This window comes from Oryctolagus cuniculus, chromosome X (assembly GCF_051225735.1).
Source record: "Oryctolagus cuniculus isolate XC-2025 breed Fujian yellow rabbit chromosome X, ASM5122573v1, whole genome shotgun sequence".
NCBI classification, from domain to species: Eukaryota; Metazoa; Chordata; class Mammalia; order Lagomorpha; family Leporidae; genus Oryctolagus; species Oryctolagus cuniculus.
Genome location: NC_142888.1, coordinates 103,148,383 through 103,171,172, shown reverse-complemented (window position 1 = coordinate 103,171,172; position 22,790 = coordinate 103,148,383). Strand labels below are relative to the sequence as shown.

The following is a 22,790-nucleotide window of genomic DNA, read 5'->3' as shown; positions in this document are numbered from 1 at the left end:
CTTTGATGACCTGTTCTTTCCACTGGGATCTCACTCACAGAGATCTTTCATTTAGGTCATTTTTTTTTTTGCCAGAGTGTCTTGGCTTTCCATGCCTGAAATACTCTCATGGGTTTTTCAGCCGGATCCACATGCCTTAAGGGCTGATTCTGAGGCCAGAGTGCTGTTTAGGACATCCGCCATTCTATGAGTCTGCTGTGTATATCGCTTCCCATGTTGGATCGTTCTCTCCCTTTTTTTATTCTATTGGTTAGTATTTGCAGACACTAGTCTTGTTTATGTGTTCCCTTTGGCTCTTAGTCCTATCATTATGATCAATTGTGAATTGAAATTGATCACTTGTACTAGTGAGATGGCATTGGTACATGCCACCTTGATGGGATTGAATTGGAATCCCCTGGTATGTTTCTAACTCTACCGTTTGGGGAAAGTCAGCTTGAGCATGTCCCAAATTGTGCATCTCTTCCCTCTGTTATTCCCACTCTTACATTTACTAGCAATCACTTTTCAGTTAAGTTTCAACACTTAAGAATAACTGTGTATTGATTACAGAATTCAACCAAAAATATTAAGTAGAACAAACCAAAAAAAAAAAAAAAAAAAAAACTAAGAGGGATAATGTATTAAGTTGTTCATCAACAGTTAGGGCAAGGGCTGATCAAGTCACTGTTTCTCATAGTGTCCATTTCATTTCAACAGGTTTCCTTTTTGGTGCTCAGTTAGTTCTCAGTGATCAGGGAGAATATATATTTATCCCTTTGGGACAGGCTTAATTCACTCAGCATAATGTTTTCCAGATTCCTCCATCTTGTTTCAAATGACCGGGTTTCATTGTTTTTGACTGCTGTATAGTATAGAGTACATGTCCCATAATTTCTTTATCCAGTCTACTGTTGTTGGGCATTTCGGTTGGTTCCAGGTCTTAGCTATTGTGAATTGAGCTGCAATAAACATTAATGTGCAGACAGCTTGTTTGTTTGCCAGTTTAATTTCCTTTGGGTAAATTCCAAGGAGTGGTATGGCTGGGTTGTATGGTAGGGTTACATTCAGGTTTCTGAGGAATCTCCAGACTGACACTTCCATAGTGGCTAACCAATTTTCATTCCCACCAACAGTGGGTTAGTGTCCCTTTTTCCCCACATCTTCTCCAGCATCTATTGTTGGTAGATTTCTGAATGTGAGCCATTCTAACTGGGGTGAGGTGGAACCTCATGGTGGTTTTGATTTGCATTTCCCTGATTGCTAGTGATCTTGAACATTTTTTCATGTGTCTATTGGCTATTTGGATGTCCTCTTTTGAAAAATGCCTGTTTAGGTCCTTGGCCCATCTCTTAAGTGGGTTGTTTGTTTTGATGTTGTGGAGTTTCTTGATTTCTTTGTAGATTCTGGCTATCAAACCTTTATCTGTTGCATAGTTTGCAAATATTTTTCCCATTCTGTTGGTTGCCTCTTCACTTTCCTGACCGTATCTTTTGAAGTACAGAAACTTCTCAATTTGATGCCATCCCAAATGTTAATTTTGGCTTTGACTGCCTGTGTTTCTGGGGTCTTTTCCAAGAAGTCTTTGCCAGTACCTATATCTTGCAGGGTTTCTCCAATGCTCTCTAATAATTTGATGGTGTCAGGTTGTAGATTTAAGTCTTTAATGCATGTTGAGTGAATTTTTGTGTAAGGTGAAAAGTAGGGGTCTTGCTTCATGGTTCTGCACGTAGATCCTTAGCTTTTTAAACTGAATATTGATTTTTATATCCTGCAATACAATAGTTTCATTTATCAGTACTAATAGTTTTGTTCGAGTCTTTAAGTATTTCTAAATTATAAGATCATGTCATCAGCAAACTGAAAATTTCACTTCCTCCTTTCCTATTAATATACCTTTAATTTCTTTCTCTTTTCCAATTGCTCTACCTGGGTATTTCAAATATGATATTGAAAAGTAGCGGTGACATCAGGCATCAACATGCCAAAATCAGTAGTATTCCTATACAGTAACAATAAATTACCAGAAAAAGAAATTAAGAAAGCAGTCTGATTTACAATAGTATCAAAATTAAAACATTCGTATGAGTAAATTTAAGAGAGTGAAATATCTGTATACAGGAAATAAATTATTGATGACCTAAACTAATAAAAAGAGTTCTCTGTTAATGGATTGGAATAATTAATATTGTTGATATGCCTGTAATTTAAGCAAACCACAGATTCAGTGCAATCCCTATCAAAATTCCAAAGTTATTCTTCACAGACATAGAAAAATAATGGAAAGCTTGACAAAAACTACTTTAAATAGCCACGACAACATTGAGCAAAAATAACAAATAGGGAGACTTCACACAACTGGATTTGAAATTATACTAAAATATTACAGTTATCAAAAGAAGATGATATAAAACAGACATTTACCCTTGAAATAGGGTAGAGAACTTATAAATAAATTATTATAACTGTGGTCTATAGATTTTTCAAAAAGGTACCTGAAAACACATTGGGGAAATAACAATGTTTGTAATGGTTTTGCTATTGGGAAAAAAGGATATCCATATACAAAAGAACTAAAATATTCTCGTCCTTACCTCATCTCTCATACAAGAATCAGCTCAAAATGGTTAAAAGATTTAAACATAAGATCTGAAACTTTAAGAACTACTAGAAGAAAACACAGAGAAAAAGCTTCATAATATAGATATGGGCAGTGATTTCTTGGGTTATGACCACAAAAGTGCAGGAAACAAAAGCAAAAACAGGCAAATGCAAATGGAATTGCAGCAACATAAAAAATAAGTAATTATATGGTGAAAAGAAACAACAGATTGGGAGAAAATATTTGCAAATCATACATTGGATAAATGGTAATATCCAAAATATTAAAGGAAGTCAAACTACTCAATAACATCAAAATAAGTAACCATTATAACAAAATGGGCAAAACAACCTTAAGCATTTCTCCAAAGAAAGCATACAAATAGCCATCAAATATAAAAAATTACTCAGCATGTCTAATCATAAGAGAAATGCAAATCAAAACCACAATGTGATATCACCTCAAGCCTGATACATTTTCTAATACCAAAAACAGAAAAGATACCAAGTATTGGTGATGATGTGGTGAAAAGGCAGCCCTTGTACACTGTTGTTGGAAATGTAAGTTAATACAATGCTCTTGAAAATTAGTTATCGGCCGGTGCCGTGGCTTAATAGGCTAATCCTCCACCTTGCAGCGCCGGCACACCAGGTTCTAGTCCCGGTCGGGGCACTGGATTCCCTCCCGGTTGCCCCTCTTCCAGGCCAGCTCTCTGCTATGGCCAGGGAAGGCAGTGGAGGATGGCCCAAGTGCTTGGGCCCTGCACCCCATGGGAGACCAGGAGAAGCACCTGGCTCCTGCCTTCGGATAGGCGTGGTACTCCGGCCGCAGCGCACTGGCCGCAGCGGCCATTGGAGGGGGAACCAACGGCAAAAAAGGAAGACCTTTCTTTCTGTCTGTCTCTCTCACTGTCCACTCTGCCTGTCCAAAAAAAAAATGAAAAAAGAAAAAAGAAAATTAGTTATCAAGATTTGTCCATCAACAACAAAAAATGGAATTACCATGTGATCTTCTAGATCTTACTTATGGGTATATACTCAGATGAATTAAAATCAGTATGTCAGAGATGTCTATGTTTCCATTTTCATTGCATCATTGTTCACAATTGTCAGAATATGGATTTAAAGTGTGATATATATACACAATGAAAAACTATTCAGCATTATAATTAATTAAGTCTAGGATGAGGTCTAGGAATTCTTGAGCTTTTTAGTTATTTAATATTATTTTTTCTTATTTGTCTTATTTATCACGTTTTGGAACAAGGGGTAAACTTATAAATCTAAAGAAGAAATTTTTACAGAAAAATCTTAAGGGTTGGAGTTGAAATAGGTGTTCAACAAGACTCAAAATGCATAAATAACAAGATACCAAAATTATTGGATTCAGGGGCTGGCATTGTGGTACAGCAGATAAAGCAGCTGGTTGCAAAGCCAGGATCCCATATGGGTTCCGGTTCGAATACCAGGTGCTCCATTTCCAACCCAGCTCCCTCATAATGTCCTGGGAAAATCGGTGGAATATGGTCCAAGTTCTTGGGTTCCTACCACCCAGGTGGGAGAATAGATGAAGCTCTTGGCTCCTGGCTTTGGCCTGTCCCAGCCCTGGCTGTTCCAGCCTTCTGGGGAGTGAACCAGCAGATGGAACATTCTCTCTCTCTCTTTCTCTGTCTCTCTTTGACCTTAAAAAATAATTTTTTAAAAAATTATTTGTTTATTTGAAAGGCAGAGTTACAAAGAGGCAGTGGCAGAGGCAGAGGCAGAGAGAGAGAGAGATCATACATCCACTGCAATATCAGCCAGAGGTGTGCTGATCCAAAGCCAGGAGCCAGGAGCTTCTTCCAGATCTCCCAGGCAGGTGCAGGGGCCCAGGGACGTGGGCCATCTTCTGCTGCTTTCCCAGCCCATAGCCAAGAGCTGGATCAGAAGTGGAGTAGCCAGGACTAGAACAGGCACCCATATGGGATGCTGGCACTGAAGGTGGCAGCTTTACCTGTTAACACCACAGAGCCAGCCCACAAAAATAAATCTTTTTTAACAATTGATGGATTTACCTGGAGTAGGCTTAAGTATTTGAATTCAAAAGTGAACATCAGAATTCAGGTATTAAGAAAATGTGCAATTTCTAAAATGGATAAAGAGTTATCTATTATATAATAGGAATTTTTATCAATAAGTGAAAAATTATATATAATAGCAAACTGACCAAGGAATAGTTAGATCTACTTTTCGGAGACTTATTTCTTGAAAATATATGCAAAGAGGCTATTTCTTATTGTTAGAGAAATGTGATGAAGATGTTTCAATTGGCATACCTAAGGGCTGGCACTGTGGCCTAAAAAGTTATGCTCCCACTTACAGTACCAACATCCCATATGGGTGCCGGTTAGAGTTCTGGTTGCTCCATTTCTGATCCACTCCATACTAATGTGTCTGCGATGGCAGCAGAAGATGTCCTAAGTCCTTGGGCCCCTACCACCCATATGGGAGACCCAGAATAAGCTCCTGACTCCTGCCATCAGACCAGACCAGCTCTGGTCATTGTGGCATTTGGGAAGAGAACCAGTATTTAGAAGAATTCAGAAGATTCTCTCCTTCTCTCCCTCTCCCTCTCCCTCTCCCTCTCTCTCTCTCTCTCTCTCTCTCTGCATTTCAAATAAGTAAATATTTTTTTAAAAATGCCATACTTAATATGCTGCTCTGAAATGGAAAAGAGGACAACTATTCCATAGAATAATTGGTTAAAACTTCATGAAATTAGTACTAAGTTTCCCATATAGCTAACATTTTTGTGTGTATCCTAGAGGAATATACAAATAAGTTCATAATAATAAATATATAAGGGCATATATCAGGAGATATTTGCAACATTATTTGTAGAGGTGGGACTTTAGATGCAGCCCTGGAATAATTACAGGATGAAGAGATTATAAAATATGTCAAATATATACTAGGTTTTTTTTTACTTTTTAAGGTTTTTATTTAATGAATACAAATTTCTTATGTACAGCTTTTAGGAATATAGTGTTTCTTTCCCCATTTCCACCCTTCCACCTCCACTCCCATCTCACATCCCACTCGCTCTCCCATTCCATTTTCCATTAAGATTCATTTTTAATTGACTTTATATACAGAAGACCAACTCTACACTAAGTAGAGATTTCAACTATTTGCACCCACACAGACAGACAAAGTATAAAGTACAGTTTGAAGACAAGTTTTACCGTTAACTCTCATAGTATAACTCATTAAGGACAGAGGTCCAACATGGGGAACAAGTGCACAGTGAATCCTGTTGTTCATTTAACAATTGGCACTCTTATTTATGACATCAGTGACCACCTGATGCTCTTGACATGAGCTTCCAAGGCTATGGAAGCCTTTTGAGTCCACAAAATCCATTGATATTTAGACAGGGCCATAGTCAAAGTGGAAGTTCTCTCCTCCCTTCAGAGAAAAGTACATCCTTCTTTCCACTGGGGTCTCACTCACAGAGATCCTTCATGTAGGTTATTTTTTGCCACAGTGTCTTGCCTGAAATGCTCTCCTGGGCTTTTCAGCCAGATCCGAATTCCTTAAGGGCTGATTCTGATGTCAGAGTGCTATTTAGAGTATTTGTCATTCTATGAGTCTGCTATGTGGCCTGCTTCCTATGTTGGATCATTCTATCTTTTTTAATTCTATTTATTGTTATTACCAGACACTTGATCTTATTTATGTGATCCCTTTGACACTTAATCCCATCTATATGATCAGGTACACACTTAATATGATCACTCTAACATGTAAGATGACATTAGTACTTGCCAACTTAATGGAATTTGGAGTCCTATGGCAAATTTTTACCTTTACCCTTAGGCGTAAGTCCGTGGGAATGTATGCCGAACTGTACATCTCCTCCCTCCCTTATTCCAACTCTTATTTATTACAGGGATCAATTTTCAATTGGAGCTAAACACCTAAGAATAATTCTGTGTTAAGTAAACAGCACAACCAATGGAATTAAGTAGAAAAAGAAAATACTAAAAAGAATAAAATAGTAAGCTGTTCCTCAAAAGCCAGGACAAGGGCTGATCAAGTCATTGCTTCTCATACTCTCAGTTTCACTTCTACAGGTTTCATTTTAGGTGCTCATTTAGATGTCACTGATCAGGGAGAACATATGATATTTGTCCCTTTGGGACTGGCTTATTTACAGATTCCTCCATTTTGTTGCAAATGACCGGGTTTCATTTCTTTTTATCACTGTTTAGTATTCCATAGAGTACATATCCCATAATTTCTTTATCCAGTCTTCTGTTGATGGGCATTTAGGTTGATTCCATGTCTTAGCTATTGTGAATTGAGCTGCAATAAACATTAAGGTGCAGACAGCTTTTTTGTTTGCCAATTTAATTTCCTTTGGGTAAATTCCAAGGAGTGGTATGGCTGGGTTATACGGTAGGGCTATATTCAGGTTTCTGAGGAATCTCCAGACTGACACTTCCATAGTGGTTTTACCAATTTTCATTCCCACCAACAATGGATTAGTGTCCCTTTTTCCCCACATCCTCGCCAGCATTTGTTGTTTGTTGATTTCTGTAGGTAAGCCATTCTATCTGGGGTGAGGTGAAACCTCATTGTGGTTTTGATTTGCATTTCCCTGATGGCTAGTGATCCTGAACATTTTTTTAATGTGTCTGTTGGCCATTTGGATTTCCTCTTTTGAAAAATGCCTGTTTAGGTCCTTGGCCCATCTCTTAAGTGGGTTGTTTGTTTTGTTGTTGTGGAGTTTCTTGATCTCTTTGTAGATTCTGGTTATTATTCCTTTATCAGTTGCATAGTTTGAAAATAATTTCTCCCTTTCTGTTGGTTGCCTCTTCACTTTCCTGACTGTTTCTTTTGTTGTACAGAATCTTGTTAATTTGGTGTAATCCCAGTTGTTAATTTTGGCTTTAGCTTCCCGTGCCTCTGGGGTCTTTTCCAAGAAGTCTTTGCCTCAAATAAAATACTTTGTACTACTAGGCATTTGTTACAGCAATGAACCTGGTACAGGTTAATATAATTGGATCTAAAAAAGCATGTTGTTAGATTTCCACTTTCAGTATGATTGCGTGAGGTTATCTTGTAATCTACTATGAGAATAGATTACTAATTATAGAGAAAATATGAAAAAAGGGAAAACAAATAAACAATACAACATAAACTTAAACTCTTAAGTGGCATGTACTTAAAAGTAAAAAATAGACAGAGTCTGAAATTTCAAAATGAGTTGACACTTGGAAGCAGGATACAATGAGGATGAGCAGTTTGTTGTTGTGGATTTTGTCTTTAGAGTAGATTAGGCTGTAGAAAGGTGCAAACATCCTGTGCAGTGTTTATAATGAAGTACTGGAGTCAATTTACACTGAGTCGGGAAGCTGATTGTGAGCATCGCTTTTGAAGTCAATTTTTAGTGACGTACATAATTGGTCATCAAAAAGCTCAAAGAAATTGTCTATTGCGAAAAAAACTATGTATGTATTTCAAAATATTTTATACCAATCTAATGTAACTTTTACTTGCTGTTTCCACAAACCTTTAAAATTTTATTTACTTATCTAACTGTTTATTTATTTTATTTTATTTTAAAGGCATAGAGACAGAATGAGACAGAGAGAGTCACCATCTGCTGGTTCATTCTTTATTTGCCACCAATAGCCAGGAGTGGGCTAGGCCAAAGTATGGAGCCAGGAACTCATTTTGAGTTTCCCATGTGGGTGGCAGAGACCCAATTACTTGATCCACCTCTTGTTGCCATTCAGAGTATGCATTAACTAGAATCAGGATTAAAGGTGGGACTGTAATACCAACACTACAATATGGATTGTTGGCTTCCAGAGTAGAGTTAACCACTGCACCAAATGCCTGCCTGCTATAAACCTTTTGAAGTACACTCTTAGAGTTTGAAAATGTTATTGTGGGAGTATATGCACTATGGTAGTCATAAAATGCTAATGTCAGTCTTTTGTTTTAACTTTTATTTTTAGATATCCAGTTATTTAAATATTTATCATTACACTCTGAGTGGTTAAAATTCACTGGAAATTCTGACAATTTCCTTTGCTTATAACCCAGAGGACAGAGTTTGGATAAACCACAGCCAGCTAGGAAGTTGTGAGGGAAATCTATAAGGGAGATAAACAGAATAGGACAGGTCTCATATTCAGTTCATAAATTCTACCTCCATCTCAGACTGGTTCCAGAATTAGAGATGTGAATAGCAGGGAGCCTTTGCACTGAAAATTCCCTGTCTCCGGAAATGGGGGCTCTGGTTGCAATGGCCCCATGTACCCCACAACTTCAGGGTTACTGGGCACAAGCCTCGGACCTATGCTTGCTCACTCGGCTACTTCCAGAGGCTTAGTATGAACAGCAGCCCATAAAAAATCCCAGAGGGCCAGAATTGAGGAAGTCCACCTCTGGATATCTTAGTACATGATGCTGGGTGACCAAAGCACAAGCCCCAGTGTCACTCTTTGCATGCCTTGTGGAATCCGGAAGTCACAATTCTCTTTGTGCCTTGTAGCTCTGGGACTATTGGTGTAGGTGCTATAACCCCAGGAGTAACTTGCTATGGCGTGTGCTATCTGGGTATCTGCATTCTACTGCTTCAGATTGTTAGCTGCCTGTCACTAAGCTCCAGAATATCTGGCTCTCATCCTGTGAGCCTGAGTAAGGACCCCACTGCATCCTACAGCTCCAAAACTGTAACTATTAGTACTTGATTCCCCAGACACACTGGCTTCTACCCGGAGGGACCTAAAGAAGAACATAACTGCATTCTACTGCTTCAGACTCACATGTACCAGTGTGCAATCCCCATCATAGCTTGTATTCACAACGTAGGGCTAGGACAAGGTCCCCTTCCCACCCCTCAGTTGTACGACTGGGACTTTTGGTATATAAGCCCTATCCTCATTCATGTTCCCCAGGAAGGACCTGGGAAAGTTCCCACACAATTCACACAGTCCCAGAGTCACACCTATTGGTGCCACAAGCCCCAGAATGACTCGAACTTGCCTGGTGGGACAAGAGGACAGCTCAATCAGTGGCCCAGAACACCAGGAACAAGGCCACAGCAATCAAAAATCTTAGTGTGATTGATATCTTACTGTCTAAGGAATTAAGATAAGCACCATAGGAAGCCCATATCCATCTAAAAGTCACACTACTATCTCCACAGATTTCTGCAGACTCAACAACTGTGGCGCTCATAGACAATGCTGATATTGATTACAGAATAAATCACTCAAAGTTTACATCTGTGGGCTCACCTAGAACTAGAGCCTGAACAAAACAATAATCCAAGTGATACCCCGTATTTTATCTAAACAAAGATGTCTTGCCAATGAAACCTATTCCATTTAAAGAAAGGAACTATGCACCAAGGGCAACATAGGGACACAGGAAATATGAAGAGACAAGGAAGCATAACACTTCTGAAATTACACAATAGTTCTCCAGAAAATGGTCCTGATATGAAAAAAAATCTATAAAATGCCTGAAAAAGGATTCAAAATAAATTCCCCAGTCAAAAGATAGAGGTTGACTGAATGGACTTTTTAAAAGGAATTGATTATATACTGTATATAAGAAACTGAATTCACAGGTAAAGACACACCTAGACTGAAAGTGAAGGGCTGGGAAAATTCTGCCATGCAAATAGAAACAAAGAAGTTAGATGGAATACCTATACTAATATCAGTTAAAACAGATTTTAAATCAAAAACCATAAAAAAGAAAAAGAAGGACGATGTATCTTGATTAGAAAGATCAATTCAGCAAGAAGATACAGAAACAATTAAAAATACACATGCACCCATCACAAGACCGCCCAGATATATAAAATAAATATTATTAGACCTAAAGGAAAAGATAGACTCCAATACAATAATAGTGGGGGACTTAAACACTCCACTGTCATTACTGGATTGGTTGTCCAGACAGAAAGTCAACAAAGATACATCAAAATTGATCCATAGTATAGAACAAATGTACCTAACAGACATTTACAGAACATTTCAACAACAGCTAGAAAATATACATTCTCATCAGTACATGGCACATTTTCTAGGATAGATCATATATTAGGCCATAAATCAAGTCTCAGTAAATTTTGCAATTTTTAAGTCATACCATATATATTCTCAGACCACAACAGAATAAAACCAGAATAACAAAAGAACAACAGAAAATTTACAAATATGTGGAAACTGAACAACATGCTCCTGAATGATGAATAAGTTGTTGAATACATTGAAAAGGAAACCAAAAACTGTCTTGAAACAAATGAAAATGAAATTTGGGATAAAACTTAAGCAGTATTAATAAGTGCTTACATTAAAAAAGGAAAGATCTCAAATAAACAACACTGTAATTCATTTTAAGGACAGAGAAAAATAAGAACAAACTAGTCCCCAGTTAATCAGGAGATAAGAAATAATAATAATCAGAGCAAAAGTGGCTTTCCATGCTAGAAATGTTCTCCAAATCCAAATACCTTAAGGGCTAACTCTGAGGCCATAGTGCTGTTTAGGGCATTTATCATTCTGTGAGTTTGCTGTGTATCCCGCTTCCCATGTTGGATTGTTCTCTCCTTTTTAATTCTATCAATTATTATTAGCAGACACTGGTCTGATTTATGTGGTCCCTTGACACTTAATCCTATCTTTATGAACAGTTATCACTTTAACTAGTAGGATGGCATTGGTACCTGCCAACTTATCTCTGTATAAAAAGATAATTAAAAATGAACCTTAATGAAGAATGGGATGGGAGAGAGAGTAGGAGATGGGATGGTTTGCAGGTGGGAGGTTGGTTACGGGGAAAAGAACCGCTATAATCCAAAAGTTGTACTTTCAAAATTTATATGTATTAAATAGGATTTCTATAAAAATAAATAAAAAAGAATCAGAGCAAAAATGAATAAAACTGAGCCTAAAAAATACAAAGAATCAAAAAATAAGAAGCTGATTTTTGGAAACAAAATAGGCGAGCAAAGAAAAAAGAGAAATAGCTCAAATAAGATTTGAGCTGAAAAATAAGATATTAAAAGTGATATCACATAAATATAAAGGAATCATAAGAAACTACTATAGGCAACTATATGTTAACAAATTTGAAAATTTTATATATTTTTAAATTTTTTTTTATTTGACAGGTAGAGTTGTAGACAGCGAGAGAGAGAGAGAGACAGAGAGAAAGGTCTTCCTTCCTTTGGTTCACCCTCCAAATGGCCGCTATGGCTGGATCTATGCTGATCCGAAGCCAGGAGCCAGGTGGTTCCTCCTGGTCTCCAACGCAGGTGCAGGCGCCCAAGCACTTGGGCCATCCTCCACTGCCCTCCTGGTTGAAGAGGAGCAACCAGAACTAGAACCCGGCACCCATATGGGATGTCGGCGCTGCAGGCGGAGTGCTGGCCCCCAAATTAGAAAATTTTAAAGAGATGGACAAATTCCTGGATGCATAACCTATCAAGAAGAAAACAAGAAAATACAGAAAATGTAAACAGACTCATAGCAAGTTTCAAGCAGTAATTAAAAATCTCCCATTAAAGAAAATTTTAGTACATAATGATTTTACACCTGAATTCTGTAAGATATTTAAATAAGAATTAACTTCAATGCTCTTCAAACTCTTACAAAATGTTGAAAGAATGGAACTCTGCCAAATTCATTATAAGGTCACCTGAGGACAAAATTACCCTGAAACCAAAGCCAAAGACACAACACAGAAAGAAAACTACAGACCAATACTCTGATGAATACAGATGCAAAAATTGCCAACAAAATACTGGCAAACTGAATCCAACATAACATCAAAAACATCATACATCATGGTGAGGTGGATGTATCCCTGAGACGCGTGGGTGGTTCAGCAAATCAGTAAACATCATAAATCACATCACTAGAATGAAGAACAAAAACCATACAGTAATCTCAATGGATGCAACAAAGGTATTTGATATGATTTAAAATCACTTCATGGAAAAGTGCTCAACAAATTAGGTATGGAAGGAACAAATCAAAAAGGACGTATATGACAAAATAACAGCTGATATCATACTGAATACAAAAAATTTGAATGGATTTCCCCTGAGATGTGCATAAGATAAGGCTGTTCACTTTCAGCACTCTTATTCAATATATTACTGGAAGTATTAGCAAGAACAATCAGGGAGGATAAAGAGGTAAAGGGCATTAAAGTTGGAAAGAAGGAAGTCAAAATATCCATGTTTGCAGATGACATGATGCTGTACAAGGAAAAACTTCACTCCACCAAAATGTTCTTAGAACTGATAAACTGAAGTCTGGCAAGATGGCGGAGTAGGAAGGGAGCACACTGATAGTCTCGGAAGAGACAGTTTAATAAAAGTGGAGATACTGCAGGTTCAAGGAAGAGTTGGGGAAGAAACAGCAGAGGAAACTCTTCTGGAACTAGTGATTCACGGTGGTCCTGCTTGGAGGGCGCGGGCGCCCATGGCTTGGGACACCAGCCGCGGAATATACGCACCAGCACTGGAACAGAAGGTGAGCCGAAACCTCAGTAGCCTGAGACATTGGCAGGAAAGCAGAAGGAGGACCCTAGAGGAAACAAGGCTTGAAGCCCCATGGGGGAAAGATCACCAGGCTAACTAGAGGAGAGAGGGAAAAAAAGAAAAACAAACAAAAAAAAGTGACCGGTATAAACACGAGTCTCTCTCTCCGCTCACCTCTCAAAGGCAAGCAAGACAAAGAGCAGGTACCATTTTGGACATACGTAAAGTGATGCCCGCCATCAGCCAAGCAGAAAAACCTGACTCATGGTGGGGGGGGCGTGAAATAACAGGAGGTTAGGACATGGTGAATGTGTGGAGCTAATGAACTGAGACTGAAAAAAGAGATGGTGGGTGAGAGAACTCACGGAGTTCATGTGAGTACTCTCCAGAGATGCTACAATTCGGTAACCTTGGCAACCCGGTGGGAGACTACAGGGGAATTTGAGACCACACTGAGGGAAGAACAGATTCATTGTGTGGGCCTTGGGAAAGAGCAGATGAACATTATGCACACAGGAGCCAGAGATTGGAAGTGACTACCTTCAATTCCACTCAGCTGTGCAGAATTACTTCCCTTCTAAATCAGAGAGAGAGAGAGAGAGAGAGAGAGAGAGAGATTTACCATGCCTAACTGGGGTGTGTCAACTTTGGCACACCCTTAACCATGAAGAACCAAACAGAGCTCTCTGGCCACACCCATCTCAAGCCTCTAAATCTCCATCAAAAGCAGACAGTCCACTTAATACAGTCATAGTATAACAACAACAACAACAACAAAAAAAACCACATCGAGGGAAGAAGAATCCAAAGAATATCTCCACAATGCCAAGCAACAAATGCAGAAACTGAGGAAACATGAAAAAGGAAGACACGATGACGCCCCCAAATGAACAAGACACCCCAAGCCAAGATTATGAAGATGATGAGATAAGAAGGAATGCAAGAAGTGGATCTCAAAAAATTTATGATAAGAACATTTAGAAGTTTTCAAAAACAAATTATTGAACTAAAGAAATCTTTACTGCACAGGATAGAAAATCTCTCTTGTGAAAATGAAATCTTAAGGAGGAATCAAAATGAAATGCAGAAACTAGTATAACAGGAAAGTGTGATAGTGAACAGAAATCAAAATGAAATGAAGAACTCAGATCAAATGACACACACATTAGAGAGCCTTAAAAACAGAGTCAGTTAAGCAGAAGAGAGAATATCGGACTTAGAAGACAGAGAACAGGAAAGTATACAGTCAAACCAAAGAAAAGAAGAGGAAATTAGAAATCTAAAAAATATTGTTGGGAATCTACAGGATACTATTGAAAAACCCAGCATTCGGGTTCTAGGAGTTCCTGAAGGCATGGAGAGAAAGGATTAGAAGGCATTTTTAGTGAGATACTAGCAGAGAACTTCCCAGGTTTGGAGGACAGAGACATCCTAGTACAGGAAGCTCATAGAACCCCTAGTAAACATGACCAAAAGAGATCCTCACCATGACACGTTGTAATTAAACTCACCACCGTAAAACATAAAGAAAAAAATCCTAAAATGTGCAAGAGAGAAATGTCAGATTACTCTGAGGATCTCCAATCAGACTCACAGCTGACTTCTCATCAGAAACCCTACAAGCTAGGAGGGAATGGCGAAATATAGCCCAAGAACTAAGAGAAAAATAATATTATATCCTGCAAAGCTCTCATTTATGAATGAAGGTGAAATAAAGACCTTTCACAGCAAAGAGAAACTGAAAGAATTTGTCACCACTCATCCAGCCCTGCAAAAGATGCTTAAAGATGTGTTACACACAGAAACACACAAACATGGTCATCAATATGAAAGAAGGTAAAGGAAGGAAACATCACAACAAAAGATCACAGGAAGTTCAAAGCATATATTAGAAAAATATCTTTGGGAAAATGGCAGGGCAAAGTTATTACTTATCAACAGTCACATTGAATGTTAATGGCCTCAACTCTCCAGTTAAAAGACACAGATTGGCTGAATGGGGTATGGAACAAAACCCACCCATTTGCTGCTTACAAGAAACAGGTCTTTCCAACAAAGATGCATGCAAACTGAAAGTGAAAGGCTGGAAAAAGATATTCCATGCCAACAGAAATGAAAAAAGAGTGGGTGTAGGCATCTTAATATCAGACAAAATAAACACTAACACAAAAACTGTTAAGAGAGACAAAGAGGGGCATATATATAATGATTAAGGGATCAATTCAACAGGAAGATATTACAATTATCAAAGTATATGCACCTATTTACAGGGCACTGGTTTATTTAACAGATTTGTTAAGGGACTTAAAGGGAGACTTAGACCCCAATACAATAGTACTGGGGGACTTCAATACCCCACTCTTGGAAATAGACAGATCAACCGGACAGAAGATCAACAAGGATACAGCATATTTAAATGACACTATAGCCCAAATGGATCTAACAGATATCTACAGAACTGTTCATCCTACACTTAAAGAATTTACATGCTTCTCAGCAGAACATGGAACCTTCTCTAGGATTGACCATGTCCTAGGCCATAAAGCAAGTCTCAGCAAATTCAAAAGAATTAGAATCATACGATGCAGCTTCTCAGATCCGGAGTGGAATGAAGTTGGAAATTAGAAACTCTGGAATCCCTAGAGCATATGCAAACACATGGAGATTGAACAACATGCTGCTGAATGAACACTGGGTCATAGAAGAAATCAAAAGAGAAATCAAAAACTTCCTGGAAGTACATGAGGATAACAGCACAACATATCAAAACTAATGGGATATAGCAAAAGCAGTGTTAAAAGGAAAGTTTATATCAATAGGTGCCTACATCAAGAAATTGGAAAGGAACCAAATAAATAAGCTTTCAATGCATCTCAAGGATCTAGAAAAATGAAGCATACCAGACACAAATCTAGTAGGAGAAGAGAAATAATTAAAATCAGAGAAGAAATCAACAGGATTGAATCCAAAAAAAAAATTACAAAAAATCAGCCAAACGAGGAGCTGGTTTTTTTGAAACAAAAAAAATAAACAAAATTGACACCCCATTGGCCCAACTAACTAAAAAAAGAAGAGAAAAGACCCAAATCAATAAAATCAGAGATGAAAAAAAACTTAACAACAGACACCACAGAAATAAAAGGAATCATCAGAAATTACTACAAGGACTTGTGTGTCAGCAAACAGGGAAATATATCAGAAATGGATAGATTCCTGGACACACACAACTTACCTAAATTGAACCAGGAAGACATGGAAAACTTAAACAGACCCATAACTGAGACAGAAATTGAAACAGTAATAAAGGCCCTCCCAACAAAGAAAAGCCCAGGACCAGATGCACTCACTGCTGAATTCTACCAGACATTTAAAGAAGAACTAACTCCAATTCTTCTCAAACTATTCAGAACAATCGAAAAAGAGTGAATTCTCCCAATTCTTTTTATGAAGCCAGCATCACCTTAATTCCTAAGCCTGAAAAAGATGCAGCATTGAAAGAGAATTACAGACTGATATCCCTGATGAACATAGACACAAAAATCCTCAATAAAATTCTCGCCAATAGAATGCAACAACACATCAGAAAGATCATCCACCCAGACCAAGTGGGATTAATCCCTGGTATGCAGGGATGGTTTAATGTTTGCAAATCAATCAATGTGATATACCACAATAACGGACTGCAGAAGAAAAAACATATGATTGTCTCAATAGATGCAAAGAAAGCATTTGAAAAACATAACACCTTTTCATGATGAAAACTCTAAACAAATTGGGTATAGAAGGAACATTCCTCAATAAAATTAAGGAAATTAATGAAAAACCCACTGCCAGCATCCTATTGAATGGGGAAAAGTTGGAAGCATTTCCACTGAGATCTGGTACCAGACAGGGATGCCCACTCTACCACTGCTATTCAATATAGTTCTGGAAGTTTTAGCCATAGCTGTTAGGCAAGAAAAAGAAATTAAAGGGATACGAATTGGGAAGGAAGAACTCAAACTATCCCTCTTTGCAGATGATATGATTCTTTACTTAGGGGACCCAAAGAACTCTACTAAAAGACTATTGGAACTCATAGAAGAGTTTCACAAAGAAGCAGGATATAAAACCAATGCACAAAAATCAACAGCCTTTGTATACACAGGAAATTCCACGACTGAGAAAAAACTTCTAAGATCAATCCCATTCACAATAGCCACAAAAACAATCAAATATCTTGCAATAAACTTAACCAAGGATGTTAAAGATCTCTATGATGAGAATTACAAAATCTTAAAACAAAGAAATAGAAGAGGCTACCAAAAAATGGAAAAATCTTCCATGGTCATGGATTGGAAGAATCAATATCATCAAAATGTCCATTCTCCCAAATGTAATTTGTAGATTCAATTTGATACCTATCAAAATACCAAAAACATTCTTCTCAGCTCTGGAAAAAATGATGCTGAAATTCATATGGAGACACAGGGGACCTCGAATAGCTAAAGCAATCTTGTACAAAAAAAAATCAAAGTCGGAGCCATCACAATACTAGATTTCAGGACATACTACAGGGCAGTTGTAATCAAAACAGCATGGTACTGGTACAGAAACAGATGGATAGACCAATGGAACAGAATTGAAACACCAGAAATCAATCCATACATCTACAGTCAACTTATATTTGCTCAAAGATCCAAAACAATTTCCCTGGAGTAACGACAGTCTATTCATTAAATGGTGCTGGAAAAATTGGATTTCCGCGCGCAGTAGCATGAAGCAAGACCCCTACCTTTCACCTTACACAAAAATCCACTCAACATGGATTAAAGTCCTAAATCTACGACCCGACACCATCAAATTATTAGAGAGCATTGGAGAAACCCTGCAAGATATAGGTACCGGCAAACACTTCTTGGAAAAGACCCTGGAATCACAGGCAGTCAAAACCAAAATTAATAATTGGGATTGCATCAAATTGAGAAGTTTCTGTACTTCAAAAGATACAGTCAGGAAAGTGAAGAGGCAACTGACAGAATGGGAAAAATATTTCCAACCTATGCAACTGATAAAGGAATAATAAACAGCATCTACAAAGAAATCAAGAAACTCCACAATATCAAAACAAACAACCCACTCAAGAGATGGGACAACGACCTCAATAGACATTTTTCAAAAACAGAAATCCAAAGGGCCAACAGACACAGGCAAAAAAAATGTTCAGGATCACAAGCAATCAGGGAAATGCAAATCAAAACCACAATGAGGTTTCACCTCACCCCAGTTAGAATGGCTCACATACAGAAATCTACCAACAACAGATGCTGGCGAGGATGTGGGGAAAAAGGGACACTAATCCATTGTTGGTGGGAATGCAAACTGGTTAAGCCACTATGGAAGTCAGTATGGAGAGTCCTCAGAAACCTGAATATAACCCTACCATACAACCCAGCCATACCACTCCTTGGAATTTACCCAAAGGAAATTAAATTGGCAAACAAACAAGCTGTCTGCATGTTAATGTTTATTGCAGCTCAAATCACAATAGCTAAGACCTGGAACCAACCGAAATGCCCATCAACAGTAGACTGGATAAAGAAATTATGGAACATGTACTCTATAGAATACTATACAGCAGTCAAAAACAATGAAATCTGGTTATTTGCAACAAAATGGAGGAATCTGGAACACATCATGCTGAGTGAAATGAGCCATCCCAAAGGGACAAATATCATATGTTCTCCCTGATCGGTGACAACTAACTCAGCACCAGAAAGTGTACCTGTTGAAGTGAAATGGACACTATGAGAAACACTGACATGATCAGCCCTTGTGCTGACTGTTGATGTACAATTTAATACTTTATCCCTTTTAGTATTTTTTGTTCTACTTAATACTATTGGTTGAACTCTGTAATCAACACACAATTATTCTTAGGTGTTTAAATTTCACTGAAAAGCGATCTCTGTTAAATATAAGAGTGGGAATAATAGAGGGAGGAGATGTACAATTTGGGACATGCTCAATCGGACTTGCCCCAAATGATGGAGTTAGAAATGTGCCAGGGGATTCCAATACAATCCCATCAAGGTGGCATGTACCAATGCCATCTCACTAGTCCAAGTGATCAATTTCAGTTCACAATTGATCACACTGGTAGGTCTAAGCGTCAAAGGGATCACATAATCAAGACTAGTTCTGCTAATACTATCTGATAGAATAAAAATGGTAGAGAATGATCCAACATGAGAAGCGGGATACACAGCAGACTCATAGAATGGCAGATGTCCTAAACAGCACTCTGGCCTCAGAATCAGCCCTTAAGGCATTCGGATCTGGCTTAAAACCCCATCAGAATATTTCAATTATGGAAAGCCAAGACACTCTGGCAAAAAAAAAAAAAAAAAAAAAAAAAAAAAAAAAAAAAAAAAAAACAAAACCCTAAATGCAAGATCTCTGTGAGTGAGATCCCAGTAGAAAGAACAGGCTATCAAAGAAGGAGGTACCTTTCTCTGAAGGGAGGAGAGAACTTCCACTTTGACTATTTGACTATGACCTTGTCAAAATAAGATCAAAGCCGGTGAACTCAAACAGCTTTCATAGCCTTGACAACCCATGACAAGAGCCTAGAGTAATTACTGACACCATAAACAAGAGTGACAATTTGTTAAGTCAACACCAGGAGTCACTGTGCACTTACACCTCATGTAGGATCTCTGTCCTTCATGTGTTGTTCAATGTGAATTAATGCTATAACTAGTACTCAAATAGCATTTTACACTTTATGTTCTGTGTGGGTGCAAACTGATGAAATCTTTACAAAATATATACTAAATTGATCTCCTGTATATAAAGATAATTTAAAATGTATCTTGATTTGAATGGAATGGGAGAGGGAGCAGGAAATGGGAGAGTTGTGAGTGGGAGGGAAGTTATTGGGTGGGGGGAGCCATTGTAATCCATAAACTGCAATTTGGAAATTTATATTCACTAAATAAAAGTTAAAAAACAAACTGATAAACCAGCTCAGGAGAGTCACAAGCTAAAAAAATCAACATACAAGTATCTGTAACATTCTACACTGCAATCTGTGAAACTTTGGTTTAAATTTTTGTTAAGCAAACTTATAGGAAGCATATACTGCTGTAGTATTTATGAGTTGTGATCACTTGAAAATTTATTAGTGAAGTTGAACAATTTCTCATTTGATTAGCTTATAGTTCTTGCCTATTTTTCTGGCATACTATGGTCTTTTTACTTTTTATTTGTTAAATCTTTTATTTAGTAGAGCTACGAGCTTTTGTTAGTAATGTAAATTAAAAATATGTTATGTCAAAAATGTATAAAAGGGGAGATCCTGGGCAAGCGAAATGGAGGGGTATGTGTCTAACCTAATAGTCTGCAACCTGGCCTACATCGGGAAGCTGGAGGAGCTGAGGGAGAGCATCCTGGCCAATAAATCCCTGGCTACCAGAACTGACCAGGACAGCAGAACCGCATTGCATTGGGCATGCTCAGCTGGACATACCGAAATTGTTGAATTCTTGCTGCAACTTGGAGTGCCAGTGAATGATAAAGACGATGCAGGTTGGTCTCCTCTTCACATCGCTGCTTCTGCCGGCCGGGATGTGATTTTAAAAGCGCTTCTGGGGAAGGGTGCTCAAGTGAGCGCTGTCAATCAAAATGGCTGCACTCCCCTACATTTCGCAGCTTCCAAAAATAGGCACGAGATTGCTGTCATGCTACTGGAAGGCGGTGCTAATCCAGACGCTAAGGACCATTACGAGGCTACATCAATGCACTGAGCAGCAGCCAAGGGTAACTTGAAGATGATTCATATCCTTCTGTACTACAAAGCATCCACAAACATGCAAGACACTGAGGGTAACACTCCTCTACACTTAGCCTGTGATGAGGAGAGAGTGGAAGAGGCAAAACTGCTGGTGTCCCAAGGAGCAAGTATTTACATAGAAAATAAAGAAGAAAAGACACCCCTGCAAGTGGCCAAGGGTGGCCTGGGTTTAATCCTCAAGAGAATGGTGGAAGATTAAACAGCTTGAGTTTATCCTTACTTTATGTTTTCTCTGTTGTCCCCCAATGTCCTGGAAGCTGATATACTTGTGCAACAGGTACCCACTATGAATCGTGACTTTTTTCACCTTCAAAGTCTTACAAACATGTTGCCTAATATTCCTGCTGAGGTACCTGTTCTAAATTTACAACTTGGCTTTCTAGGCATAGCTATCAAGATTGTTCTACTGTTGTTGTATATTAGTCTGTATTGAATATTGGTTTATTTGGAATATGTGATTCTGTGTCTGTTGCGAGTCTTCAGCACTCTCCCATGCACTTTCTATCCCCCTGGGAAGCAGAAGAATCCCAGTAGCAGCAGGCCCATCATCCTGCCATATGGTTCTAGGTAGATTCTCTATGTTCCTCCATACACTTGAAACACATCCCAACTTGTTTCTCAAGTTCACTCAGAGGCCTATGCCAAATGTTTCTGATTGCTGGATTTTTCTTTCAATTATAAGGTTTAATTTATTTTTGTTATAGGAGGAATATATATATGAGTGGACCAAATTTTAAGCTGGAGGACATGCTCTGAAGTAATGGAAAGTAATAGCCTGTGGACCATGTATCTTACTGATGACTTGCTTCCTCTCTAAAACAAAACATTGTTTTTGAAAATGAAGCGTTGAAGTTACTTATATTCAGTCATCCTGTATTGAAAAGAATGTTAAGCTTGCTAAAATGATATGTAACAAAAATGCATTTTGATTTGTATTAAAGAAACTAAAAAACAAAAAAAATGTATAAAAGGAACGAAATTTCATTCATGACAGCTTCCAAAAATCAAATATTTTGAATACATTAGCCACAGAAGTGAAAGATCTCCACAATGAAAATGATAAAACCGTGAAAAAAATTAAAGACCCAACAAATAGAAAAATCTACCCCATTCATGGATTGAAAGAATAATTTTATTAAGATATCTATACTACCAAATTAATCTACAGATCCAATGCAATTTTAGTCAAAATACAAATGATATTATTTACAGAATTAGAAAAATATCCTAAAATTCATATGGAACACCAAAAGGCCCAGAATCCAGAGTAATCAGAGTGATCCTAAGGGAAAAAAAAAAGAATGAATGAATGAATGAATGAAGAAAGAAAGAAAGCTGAAATCATAACAATACCCGATTTCCAAACACACTACAAAGCTATAAAAATCAAAACAACACAATACTAACATAAAAACTGACATATTGACAAATGGAATGGAATTTTAAAAACTCATAAAATAGTCCATGCAAAAACAAGAGGTTGTATGTGATTTTTTTTGCCTTTTTTTTGTACCAATCTACCAACAGCATACACTGTAGAAAAGATAGTCTTCTTTTTTTTTCTTTTTTTTTTATTTGAAAGGTAGTGTTGTAGTGAGAGAGAGAGACAGAGAGAAAGGTCTTCCCTCCATTGGTTCACTGCCCAAATAGCTGCCCTGGCCATCACTGGGCAGATCCAGAGCCAGGAGCCAGACCCAAATGTAAGACCTGAAACTGAAGTTGTTGAAGAAAACATAGGGGAAACCCTGATTTAATGGTTTCTTGGGTAAGGTCCCAAAAGCATAGGCAACAAAAACAAGATGGGACATGTGAAACCCA

General features: G+C 37.9%; 1 pseudogene; it reads left to right on the top strand.

Annotated features, from left to right (window-relative positions):
* The first annotated feature begins 20,476 nt into the window (after window positions 1-20,476).
* LOC100355234 (uncharacterized) lies at window positions 20,477-21,493 on the top strand (annotated as a pseudogene).
* Window positions 21,494-22,790: the final 1,297 nt, after the last annotated feature.